The 13231-nt window shown below is 40.8% G+C and overlaps 1 long non-coding RNA gene across 1 annotated transcript in view; it reads right to left on the bottom strand.

The window, feature by feature from the left end:
- Positions 1-12168: 12168 nt before the first annotated feature.
- LOC119238389 (uncharacterized) overlaps positions 12169-13231 on the bottom strand; it is a 92055-nt gene continuing 90992 nt past the window's right edge. Inside the window, exon 3 of the long non-coding RNA XR_005123565.2 lies at positions 12169-12317. This is a non-coding gene — a long non-coding RNA (uncharacterized LOC119238389). The remainder of the gene's footprint in view (positions 12318-13231) is intronic.

Genomic DNA, 13231 nt, shown 5'->3' with positions numbered 1-13231 from the left:
GAAAGAATTCAGAAAAACAACTCTGAGGTCACATGAAAGGCTTCACAGCACATTTTCAACTTTGTGTAAGTTTAAAAAAATTTATATTTACAGGTATTTGTGTTTAAAGGTATCATGCTCTTTTGTTTGGAGGGGACAGAAATTCATTCAAAATATTTCAAGTAAAAAAATCCATCTATTGTAAGGCTACCAGGAACTTCCATGTATATTCAGGAGAAAATGAACTACCAGGCCTCAGGAGGGTGGGAAAAATGCCCACCATGTGACCTGTACTGCTCTCATTTCTAGCCCCCATCTCACTCGCTCATGAGGCAGTTCTGGTCTCCTTTTTTTCCCAAATGGCTTTTGTTAGGACTGCTAAACTCAACAGTAAACCCAGCCCTGCAATGGCCATCCCAGAAGTTACTCTACATGATTTTTCAATTCAAATACCGAAGAAAAGATAAGATGGGGTTTTACAACTTTTTAAATGCCTATTCATGATTAAGAAACCTGAATGACCCAGGTTATGTAACAGGGGGGTCCCCCCAGGTAAAGGGGAGATGCCAGGTTCCCTGCCCCACCCAGGGAGGGTGCAGCTGGAGGGTGGAGAAAAGCTGGAGAGGAGACTGACACTAATTGTATTAAAATTCTTTTCCATTAAAGATCTTGTGCACTAGAGTATGTTTTGTCTTGATGCAGCGGATGGCAGAATCCATTTAGAGGGGAGGTTTGGATTCTGGGGTGCCTCTCATCCTGCCCTGTAACAGTTAGTTTAACTTTTTGGGCTAGATTTTAAGTTCCAGCTGGCTAGTGGAGGGACAGATACCTCAAGTCAAAGGTCTACTCTTGGATTAATCAGGGGCTGGCCATTGAGGGAGCATCACATGGATATAAAAGAACACGGGTGCGATGCCTAAACGTGGCAGTGTTCATCACAACCAGAAGAAAAGGACACCAACAGCAGTGAGGCTAAGATGAATATAAAGTAAAGTAAGTCAAGAAGGGAGATGAAAGGGTAATGGCTCAGATGTGACTGTGTCTAAGTCCACAGAAACCACTATTTGATACAGCGTTCCCTATTCTTATGTCCATTTATGAGAGAAAGAACTCACTTATGCAGTCAAACAATACTTACTAAGATGCTGTATGATTTACAAGTAATGAATCTGGGTTTCTTATCCCAAGAAATTACAATCTATTTAGGGAGATGATAGCACAACAAATTGAGTACCAGATAATACAGTCATTAATAAAGTGTTGAAAGACCTATTCTCCAACCTGACATTTTCCCTCCAATGATTTAGATGAAGATACATTATGTTCTAAAGATCAACTTCAATGTTGGCACAAAGTTAAAGAAGCTAAATTGCAGGCCAAATCAGGATCCAAAAAAGGATCTTGACAGGCAGGGTTAAAATTTACCAGGATGAAGTTTGGACTTAAGGTAAAAGAAGCAAATGTCCAAGTAAAATTAATAGAGCATACCTTCTTAGAAGCCAAATAACAAAGACTTAGGGCTTTAAAGCTCAGCAATTAAGTACTGTGATGCAGAGTCAAAACAATAACAATTACAAACAAAAATCACTGATATTAAATAAGTGTTTGCTTTGTAGTAGGCACTTAATAAACATATGTACTTTTAATTCTCCCAACAGCCAATAATTAGCCCCACCCAGTTTGGTAGTGTTAACCACTTTACTGAAGCTCTGTTATACAGTGATTTGGCTGAAGGTGAAAAGCAGAGATTTAAGTTCAGATCTGACTGCAGAGTCTGTATATTTTTCCACAATACCAAGCTGTCTGCTTTGCTTCATGTTGATGAAACTATTTCTCTAGAAAAAATTGTGTCCAGAGGGACACTGTAAGGAGATAAGCAAGACTGAGAGAGAAAAAATAGGGCCAGTTAGTTCTCCAACAGAACAACCTAGAGTGACCTGGTGCATTAACAATTTGGCCCTGTTGTTGCCCATGAGTGTTTGTCAAGAACAGAGAAGACCAAATAAGTAAAGGCAAGCAGGACAAGATCAGTGCAGTGGTCATTTTTAATAGGTCCAAAGATTCACTGGCTTCTTTGTGCTGCTGAAGAGCGTGTGAGATGTGGAATACCAGCAAGTAGTAGTTTTCAATTTTATTATCACTGCCCCTATGTAAATATACTATAAAAACACAACAAAGTTTTGGCCACAGCTCCTAATCACAGCAGACCCATTTCTTATTTACATAATATAGGGAATTCTTTATGCTCAAAGAAAATGACAAACCACTATTCACTTCAAATATTAAAAGCTATGTTAAATAATTATTATCAGCATAAGCTGAAAAGAAGGAAAGACTAGTCATCCATTCTTTCGGGCTTGCATTCGGTAGTGAGTCAGGAGGTGGGGCAACATGCGCCATCCAAAGGCAGATACATGTGGCATGAAAGAGACTTGCTTCAAGTCAACCTTTCTTAGCACAGAAGACAGCTCTGGTGGAGCACATTTGTTAAGAAGTTTGGTTTTGGAATAGCATGCACCTAAGTCCTCACATGATAATTTGGAAAGGATTCAAGCGGGTTTTTTTTTTTTAAAGATTTATTTATTTATGCATACAAGAAATGGGGTGTAAGTCAGAGATAAGGGGGTGAGAGGATTCACCACAGAGAGTGGAAAACAGAACAGACAGATAGACTGAAATACACTGCTGAGGGGAACAGCGGGCGAGATGGAAGAGGTCTGCTGTGCCATGTGGGTTAGATCCCTGGCAGGCCAGGGATCAAACTCACGATGCAGTGGCTGGTGATAGATTGATAGCGCTGTCTTTAACTTCTGCGCCACCGGGAGGCACAGATTCAAGCAGATTTACTGACTTTCCCTGATTCTCACAAATGCAAATCACCCACTACAGCTTCAAGACAGTTTCAAAAATTTAAATTTTCAGAAACATTTATAATTCTTAATTTCACATTTAAAAATTTCTGCTGGAACAAAAATTCACTCACAGAAAGATACCTAGGAATAATTAATTATAGTGTATATTAATGAATTAATTAAGGCATCCTTCAAGTGAAAAAGGAGAGGGGCAGAGTGGTTAAGAAAAGAGGACCAAGGAGGGGGGGCGGAGCAACATGGCGGCGAGGAGACGCTGCGAGTAAGATCTCCCATTAAAAAAAGTAAATAGGGAGGAAAAGCGGCAGGTCCCAGTGAGAACCAGGACACGGAAGATAAACGGGTGACGCCAGCGAACTGCCCGAAGAAGAAAGTGGCCATAAAAGAGGACTAGAAGGGAGGGAAGCGCAGAACCCTGCTCCCCTCCCCGCCCACAGAGGCGGCACTCTCCGACCCGCAGAGAGGAGGAAACAACAAACCAAAACGACCCACAAGAACAAACGACACAGCAAGCGGGACTGTGAGTGGAAAGGAACTATGGCAGCCACCACACCCGGTGAACGGGAGCTGAGGCGAACCCTGCAGGATCCGCCGCGGCGGTGAGGGAACGGCTCCGGGCGCCATTAGAGAAGAACAAAGACCCCGGGAGACGCGCACACAGCCCGGGCTGCCGGTAAGCCTGCGCGGGAAAGCTGCGCGCTCGGCGCACTTGAAAAGCAAGTGCAGACCTGGATCGCGGCTGCCCAGGTCCCCGCGCCTGCGACCTAGGCTTGGGAGACGACCTAGGCTTGCGGGAGATGCGCGGAGGTCCTCACTGAGGTGAAGGTCCCTCCCTGAGTGAGCAGGAACCAGGCGCCCAGGCACGGGAGCTGTGCAAAAGGCGCCATTCCCGCGCCACTGAACTGGGCTACAGCCCGCGTCCTGGAACTGAGGGCTTTGAACTGAGACCCGGGGCACGAAAATTCGGGGCGTGGTTTCTCCACGACGGTGGGGCACAAGGCAGACACAGCACCCCAAAGCTGTTGAGGTGTACCCTACCATTCCCGCTCTGTTCTCTGTCCCACGGGGTGGGGGGAGGCGAAAAACAGCCCCCCAAGGACAATAGGAGAGATCTCTGGCGCCACCTAGCGACCAGGAAAAAAAAGTCACTAACACCCTATAAAACAGGACATTTCTTAAGACTGCTTGAAAAGGGCAGAAGGTTTCTGGAGGACCCAGTGGCCAGCCGGGAAGTTATTCCACGCCAGGCCCCTTCCGACCAGCAGTCTGAGCCCACAGAGGGAGCAGGCACCCACGTCCGGGGCAGACCGGGTGCGCAGAAGAGTGTGCCTGAAACCGGAGGTGCAGGGACTGCATCCCGCTTCGCCATTTGAGAACAAGGACATTTCTTCAGTAAAAAACTGCCTAAAACCAGCAGAAAGCTCCCCCAGAAGACAGAGATGGCTCCTGGAAGAGCCAGAGGGGAGCGGAGAAGTTCACCCAAGATGTCAGTCAGTCCGAGCAACACAGTGTCCCAACGCATACGACAAATTAGAAAACAGACAGTAGGGAGTAGAAGAACCACACGCAACCTAAAAACTCCTCAGGAAAGAAGCACACCACAAAAAGAAAACCACTCCCCAGATTGCAACGACAGCAACTTGGAAGAACTTCTGAGCCTTCCAGAAAGAGAATTTAAAATTGCCATGATTAAAAAGTGATAGATCAGAAGAAGGAAATTGAGTCCCTAAAGAGGGAAGTAAGAGAAATGCAGGAGATCAAAGAATTAATGGAGGAACTAAAGAACTCTGGGAAAAGCAATGAAAGCAGAATAGATGAAATGGAAGAACGAATAAGTAATCTTGAAGACACAGAAATAAAAAGAACCAAAACAGAAAAGGAAGAGAAGTACGAAGGAAAAAGAATGAAGAAAGACTTCGGGAACTATCTGACTCCATGAGGAAAGGAAATATAAGAGTTATAGGAATTCCAGAAGGAGAGGAGAGAGATGTAGGAACAGAGAAAATATTCATGGATATAATTGAAGAGAACTTCCCAAATGAGAAGAAGGAGCTGAAAATTGATATACAAGAAGCAAGAAGAACACCAAACTTCCACGACGAAAGGAAAAACACAGCAAGACACATAATAGTAAAGCTCCCAAGAATCCAGGATAAGGAAAAAATAATGAAGCTGACAAGAGGGAAGAAACAGATAACATTCAAAGGAAAACCAATCAGGCTGACATCAGACTTCTCTGAAGAAACACTACGGGCAAGGAGAGAGTGGAGGGACATAGTCAACAGACTCCAAGAAAACAGATGCCAACCAAGAATACTCTATCCCGCAAAGCTCTTTCCTCCATGAAGAAAGAATATGGACCTTCCCAGACAAAGAGAAACTCCGGAATTTCATTGCGACTAAACCCCCACTCCAAAAAATACTACAAGGAATCCTAAAGCCAGAAGCTCAGAGGGACGAATAACAACGAAAGAAGACCAAAAAAAAAAAAAAGTTATTAAAAGAATAAATAAATAAAATCAAAGGAAAGACAAACATAATGGCAAATACAGATGCTAACATATCAATATTAACTCTAAATGTAAATGGACTAAACTCTTCAATAAAAAGACACAGAGTTGCAGCCTGGATTAAGAAACAAAACCCAACCTTTTGCTGTCTCCAGGAAACACATTTAGCTACAAAGATAAAAATAGGCTCAAAGTCAAAAGATGGAAAACAATCCTACAAGCAAATGGGCCAAAAAAGAAAGCAGGAACAGCTATACTTATATCAGATAAAACAGACTTCAAACTCAAAAAAATAAAAAGAGACCCCAATGGTCACTACATTATGATTAAGGGGACAATACTTCAAGAAGAAATAACACTCATTAACATATACTCACCAAACGAAAGAGCACCAAAATATATCAGACAACTGTTGTCCTCTCTGAAAACAGACATCAGAGAAAACACATATGTAGTGGGAGACTTCAACACACCACTATCAACAATGGATAGATCAACAAGACAAAAAATAAGTAAAGAAACTAAAGCTCTAAATAAGGACCTAGAGCATTTGGGCTTAACAGACATCTATAGAACACTAAACCCCAAAAAAACGGAGTACACATTTTTCTCAAGCGCACACGGATCATTCTCCAGGATCGATCACATACTGGGGCACAAGACAAACATCAACAGATACACCAAGATTGAAATCATACCAACCATCTTTTCTGACCACGAAGGCATCAAACTAGAAATAAATCATAAAAAGAAGGCAAGGAACTATCCTACCTCATGGAGATTAAAAGCCACACTACTGGAAGACCACTGGACTAACGAGGAGATCAAAGAAGAAATTAAAAAATTCTTTGAATTGAATGACAAGGAGGACACCAATATCCTAAATGTATGGGATGCAGCAAAAGCAGTAATAAGAGGAAAATATATAGCAATAGAAGCTCACATCAAAAAACAAGAAAGAACTCAAAGAAACAACCTAATCTCGAAGCTCAAAGATCTAGAAAAAGAACAACAAAAAAACCCCAGAACCAGTAGAAGAAAAGAAATAATAAAAACCAAAGCAGAAATAAATGAATTGAAAAACTAAAAAAACAATCCAAAAGATCAATGAAACCAAGAGCTGGTTCTTTGAAAAAATAAATAAAATAGACAAACCCCTAGCCAGGCTCACAAAGGAAAAAGGGAGAAAGCACAAATACACAGAATCATAAATGAAAGAGGAGAAATCACAACGGACACAGCAGAAATCAAAAGAATAATTAGTAACTACTATGAACAGTTATATGGAAACAAGTTCAACAATCTAGAGGAGATGGACAAATTCCTACAACTCTACAATCACCCAAAGCTAGATAAAGAAGAAATAGAACACCTAAACAGACCAATTACAAGCAGCGAAATTGAAATGGTAATTAAAAACCTCCCCAAAAACAAAAGCCCAGGACCTGATGGATTTACAAATGAATTCTACCAAACATTCAGAGACGAATTAGTGCCTATCCTTCACAAACTCTTCCAAAAAATTGAGAAGGAAGGGACAATACCAAACACGTTCTATGAAGCCAATATTACACTAATACCAAAACCGAATAAGGACAACACAAAAAAGGAAAACTATAGGCCAATCTCCCTAATGAACACTGATGCAAAAATCCTCAATAAAATTTTAGCTATCAGAATCCAACAATGTATCCATAAGATAATTCACCACGACCAAGTTGGATTCATTCCAGGGGCACAAGGATGGTTTAACATCCGAAAATCAATCAACGTTATCCAACACATCAACAAAAAGAAATATAAAAACCATATGATAATATCAATAGATGCTGAGAAAGCTTTTGACAAAGTGCAACACCCATTCATGATAAAAGCCCTTGAAATTCTTGGGATACAAGGAACATACCTCAACATCATAAAGGCCATCTATGACAAGCCAACAGCCAGTATCATTCTCAATGGTGAAAAGCTGAAAGCAATTCCATTAAGATCTGGAACAAGACAAGGATGTCCACTCTCACCACTGCTTTTCAATATAATACTGGAAGTCCTAGCCAGAGCAATAAGACAAGAGAAAGACATCCAAGGAATCCAAATAGGAAAAGAAGAAGTCAAACTATCACTATTTGCAGATGATATGATAATATACATAGAAAACCCCAAAATCTCCACAGAAAAACTAATTCAACTCATCAATCAATTCAGTAAAGTGGCAGGATACAAAATCAACACGCAAAAGTCAGTAGCCTTCCTATACACAAACAATAAATCTGAAGAAGAAGAAATCAAAAAAACCACCCTTTTATTATCGAAACAAAAAAATCAAATATTTGGGAATAAATCTAACAAAAGAGGTAAAGGACCTATACAAAGAAAACTATAAAACACTGTTAAAAGAAATAGAAGAAGACACAAAGAAATGGAAAGACATCCCCTGCTCATGGATTGGAAGAATAAACATTATTAAAATGGCCATCCTACCAAAAGCAATATACAGATTCAATGCTATTCCAATCAAAATCTCAATGGCATTCTTCAAAGAAATAGAACAATTATTGATGAAATTCATATGGAATCACCAAAAACCCCGAATAGCCAAAGCTCTACTGAAAAAAAGAGAAGGAAATGGAGGCATCACACTCCCAGACTTCAAACTATACTACAAAGCCATAATCATCAAAACTGCATGGTATTGGAACAAGAACAGACATACAGACCAATGGAATCGAATAGAAAATCCAGAAATAAACCCACAGATTTATGGTCAACTAATCTTTGACAAAGGAGCAAAGACTATGCATTGGAGCAAAGAAAGTTTGTTCAATAAATGGTGCTGGGAAAACTGGGTCGCTACATGCAAAAGAATGAAGCTTGACCACTACCTCACACCATACACAAAAATCAACTCAAAATGGATTAAAGAACTAGACATAAGACCTGAAACCATAAAATACATAGAAGGAAATATAGGCGAAACACTACGGGATTTGCACATCAAAGACATCTTTACAGACACATCACCCAAAGCAGTGATAGTGAAGAGAAAGATAAACAGCTGGGACTACATCAAATTAAAGAGCTTCTGCACAGCAAAAGAGACAATAACAAAAACAAAGAGAAACCCCACCAATTGGGAGAACATTTTTGCACCCAACACTAATGATAAAGGACTGATCACAAAAATCTGCAAAGAGCTGATGAGACTCAGCAATAACAAAGAAAATAATCCAGTCAAAAAATGGGCAGAAGAGCTAAAAAGAAACTTCTCTGAAGAGGAAATGCAAATGGCCAACAGACATATGAAAAAATGTTCAACATCACTTGTAATCAGGGAAATGCAAATCAAAACTACCATGAGATACCATCTCACACCAGTGAGAATGGCACATATTAAAAAAACTAGCAACAACAAATGTTGGCGAGGATGTGGAGAAAAAGGAACTGTTGTGCACTGTTGGTGGGAGTGCAAACTGGTCCAACCACTATGGAGAGCTGTGTGGAGATTTCTGGACCTACTAAACATAGAGCTTCCATATGATCCAGCAATTCCACTCCTAGGTATTTACCCAAAGGACACAGAAACATCAATTCCAAAGAGCACCTGCACTCCTATGTTTATAGCAGCACTGTTTACAATAGCTAAGCTTTGGAAACAACCCAAATGCCCAAAAATAGATGACTGGATCAAGAAGATGTGGTACATATGTACCATGGAATATTACTCAGCATTCAAAAAAGATAAACACATGCAATTTGCAGCAACATGGATGGCACTGGAAGGGATCATGCTCAGCGAAATAAGCCAAAAAGAAAAAGAAAAATACCGGATGGTCTCACTCATAGCAGGAATCTAGAAAACTTAAATAAGGGACCAGGAAAATGAATATAAGAAAGTGAAAATCAAAATCAACAAAAAACTATGAACCAGAGACACTTTTTGGGGGTGGGGGGCGGGAGGGGAAGGATTGGGGTCAGAATGGGGCGTTTGCAATTGTATGGGGGAATATAAAAATAAAATTTAATATTTAAAAAAAAAAAAAAAAAAAAAAGAGGACCAAGGAGCTTAGGGTCACAGGGGCGATGAAATATCAGCTCATAGTCACAGGTAATCTACACAGTAACTGTAGATGATCTACAAGGTCACTTATTAGAAATTGGCCAAAATGCCAGAAAATCTCTGCTTATCACTGAAAAAATTAATTAATGCAAGAGAAAAAAACTCAGTTCCTGAGGTAGAGTCATGAAATGCCACGGGGGAAGGGAACAGCGTGCTAACACAGGAGCCCTTGAGGGATGAGAGGAGGGCCTGGGCCTGCAGAGAGCCAATGAAACACACAGGGTCAGGGATATACTTCCAGGAACTCAGGAAGCATGCCATGGAGGGGGTGTGCCAGGGGCCTGGGGGAGCGTGTGCAGGGATTAGGGAATGCTCAAGGCCAGGGCAGGAGTCCATGCAGGAGTGCAATTAGAAAAATCTGAGGAAAAAAACCATCTGAATTTAGTCGCTGACTCATGACTACCAGTGTGCTCTACGTGTACATCTTAGTCTGAAATAGCGGTAGAGCTCCTCTTGTCCTTCTCTTTGTGAGCAGCAGAACATTTTCATAACTCATCCCGCAGCACTGAGAAGCAGGGTTAGCTTAGAAATCAGAGTCACGATCTTGAGCTGAGTCAGTGCCAGAAGCCCACCATCCTGCGTGCTGGCTTTCTTAGTCAGTGGGGCCTGATAAAAACACACATCTGTTGTCATACGGTCAGATGAGGGAACAAACTGTAATCCTGGCACCGTGGCTGGCTCGTGGGCATCAGAGGAGCACTGGTCTGGTCTTCAGGGCTTCCAAAGTGAGTGTGCAAATCTTGCTTAGGCTTTTTATGTTTTTATTTTTATTTATTTATTATTTTTTTTTTAAAGATTTATTTATTTATGCATACAAGAGCTGGGTGGGGTGTAGACCAGAGGTGCGGGAGGGTGAGACGATTCACCAGAGACAGAGTGGGGAGCAGAACAGGCAGATTGGCTGAAACACACTGCTGAGGGGAGCAGCGGGCGAGACAGGAGCGGTCTGCCGCACCATGTGAGACCCTCGCTGGCCAGCGGGATCAAACCGGAGCTGCAGAGGCTGTGGACATCTTCACAGTGCAGCGCTCAACTGCCTGAGCCCCCAGGGGAGGCCCCCCTTTTTTTTTTTTAGAAACTGTGGTAACCTCTTCCCCAAATGAGAGGCACAGATACCCCTCAGAAGCACCAGAACAAGTTCTTTACCATGATATTACAAGCAGCTTCTGGGAGACAGGTATTCAATCTAGGTTACCAGCCAAGGAAGGTAGAGTCATGCATTTTGAGACTACCAGAAAACAAGCAAAACAACAAAAACAAACAAAAAAACTATAGGTCCATTTAAGATGAATGGCATGAATTAGTAACAGTTACCAAAGCACTGCTCCCCCAAATCAAATGGCATTTCCTTTCTTATCTCAAATATCTGTTTTATTCTTTCCTTCCTCCCTCCCTCCCTGTCAATGAACTTACACGGAGTGACGACAAGATGCCAAAGCCATACACTGCCAGTGAAGTCCATTTTGATCAGGAATACCAACTGTCTCGGGGTAGAAAACCCCTGTGTGTGTTGGAACTGCCCGACAGCGAGTTCTGGGCTACAAAGAGACATCCTGACTTGAAGGATAGCTGTACTTTCTGCCTTTAGGATCTACCTTGTCAGAAGAGCAGAGGAACGCAAACTCATTTCAGAGCTGCACTTGAAATGTCTCAAGTCCAAGGCAAGCAGATAACCAGACTACTACTTTACAAACTGTCACCTAACATTTAACATAACACTTTGAAGTTAGCAAAACTCTCACATACATTACTTCAACTGATCTCCACGGCAGCAATGCCTGGTGAATATGAGTATGATTACTGCTGTTTAACAAATGAAACAGACGAAATGAAATTAAGGCACTTGCCCAAAATTTCCCAGCTAGTAACTGGCAGGGGTAAAACTGAATCCATACTAGCCTAACTCTGAAACTGCTGGTATTTCCATTTTACTAAAATATCTCTCAGGGAAAAAGAAAACATATTCTTGGAATTTGTTTTTCTGTTGAATCCAATGAAGAACTTTTGTTGGGGTAATTAAACATTTAAAAGCTTTCTGAGTGATAAAAACAGACTTTTATCAAAATCTCTCATTTAAACTGTAAATGAGAGATTCTATAAAGTATCTAGAAATTGTGCAAGTTACACATGGACAGGAATACAATAGTTCTGAAATAACACTGCTTGCTACTACCTTCCAGGTGGTCGAGGAAAGCAGATCTTAGGTCTAATGGCTCTGCAGGATCCTATGACAAAGAGCAATTTGTAGTAAAGACGAAAAATGCAATTCAGTTCCCAGTTTTTTGGCTGGGGCCCTGGACTGGGGCAGTCCTGGCCTCAGACTGCGCTTCCTGGACTCAGGGGCATCCAGTTTCATAGCTCAGGCCTCTGCTCATGTGCTTATTCACCTCTTTTCTATACGCAACACACAAAGTGAGCTTCCCCTCACTTCCATGCATTCCTGCTCATTTTCTGTAAACTGTTAGAACTGCCCAGGAATTTATCAGTTCTCCTTGATTTAGGATTAGAGAGACCAAAGAGATTTTCTCTATAAGGTTTTTAGGCTCAATCTGAGTTGTGTAAGCGACATCCAGCACCTCTGTTTTTCTCCCCAATGAGGAGCGTAAGCGTTTGCTATTTAAGCCTGAATACACATAAAAATTTTTGTGGACCCCCATATGGAAACCATAGGGCAGAAATGATTCACAAATGAAATGTGAAAGACAGATGAAAAAACTATACTTACTTAGGAGGAATCCGTGAACCTGTGCTCACATTTGCGGTTGGGACCACAACTTGAAGAATGTGTTCAAGGGCTGTTAATCCACCAGCAACTTGAAATGCAATCTGATCTGCCACATTCTAGACAGAAATAAAAATATAAATTAGCCCAATTTCGCAGGCATGAAATTATAGCCAAATGAAAAATTTAGTTGTACTCTGAAACATTCTATTGGTTGAATTATTCTACAAATATTTACTGAATACTTAGTGCTAGGAATTGTAGGTCAAAAGTGGTGTGCAGAGAATACACGACTGCTGTCCCCTGTGAAGCTACATTTTAGTGGATGAGACCAAAATTAAGCAATTACAAATAAAATTATTTTAATTGTGATAAGTATTTTGAAGTAAATAGAAAGCCGTACTGAGAATAAAGGGGAAACCGACTCTACACTGGGGAAAGGGTCAGCAAAGGCTTCTCTGAGAATGTGGAAGTGTTAAGACGGGTAAAAGGGGAAGGGATGATGTGATCCAAGCAGAGGAAAAGAGAATTTTATACAGAACTCTTCAGCATTATTATAAAAACAACCAGATTATTTTATAATTAACATTACCACCTATAAGACAAATTGACTTCTACAGTGTTTCCTCTCCCAGAACATTTTTCTTCAGTAATACAAAATAATCTAATATTTTTAATCACATTTAATTAATACTCTTTTAAATTACTTCAGCTCTTTTAGGAAAATATTAAGCAGCCACTATAATACACACACACACGTATATAATATATAGTAGCCACTATAATAATCAATAATAATCAAATGACTATGATTATATCTATACAAATACGATGTCTGAGTTGAATATGATTTTGGAGGGAAGGAACTTCTCCAAGTTCTTTGTCTTCCTTTGGCAGGGGGAGAGGAAGCATAAAGTGTATTAGTTTTTAAGATGAAGATACCTTCATCTTCATGTAAAAATTGAATTGAATTGAAACCAGCTCTGGGCTGACTTTACAACTCCCACCCACAAGTCTTATACTTAAGTCTCAA

The sequence above is a fragment of the Talpa occidentalis genome, unplaced genomic scaffold (genome assembly GCF_014898055.3).
Source record: "Talpa occidentalis isolate TD23 unplaced genomic scaffold, MPIMG_talOcc4v2.1 talOcc4.11, whole genome shotgun sequence".
Classification (NCBI taxonomy): Eukaryota; Metazoa; Chordata; class Mammalia; order Eulipotyphla; family Talpidae; genus Talpa; species Talpa occidentalis.
The sequence above is the reverse complement of the archived record's forward strand: the minus strand, read 5'-3'. Positions and strand labels throughout refer to the sequence as shown.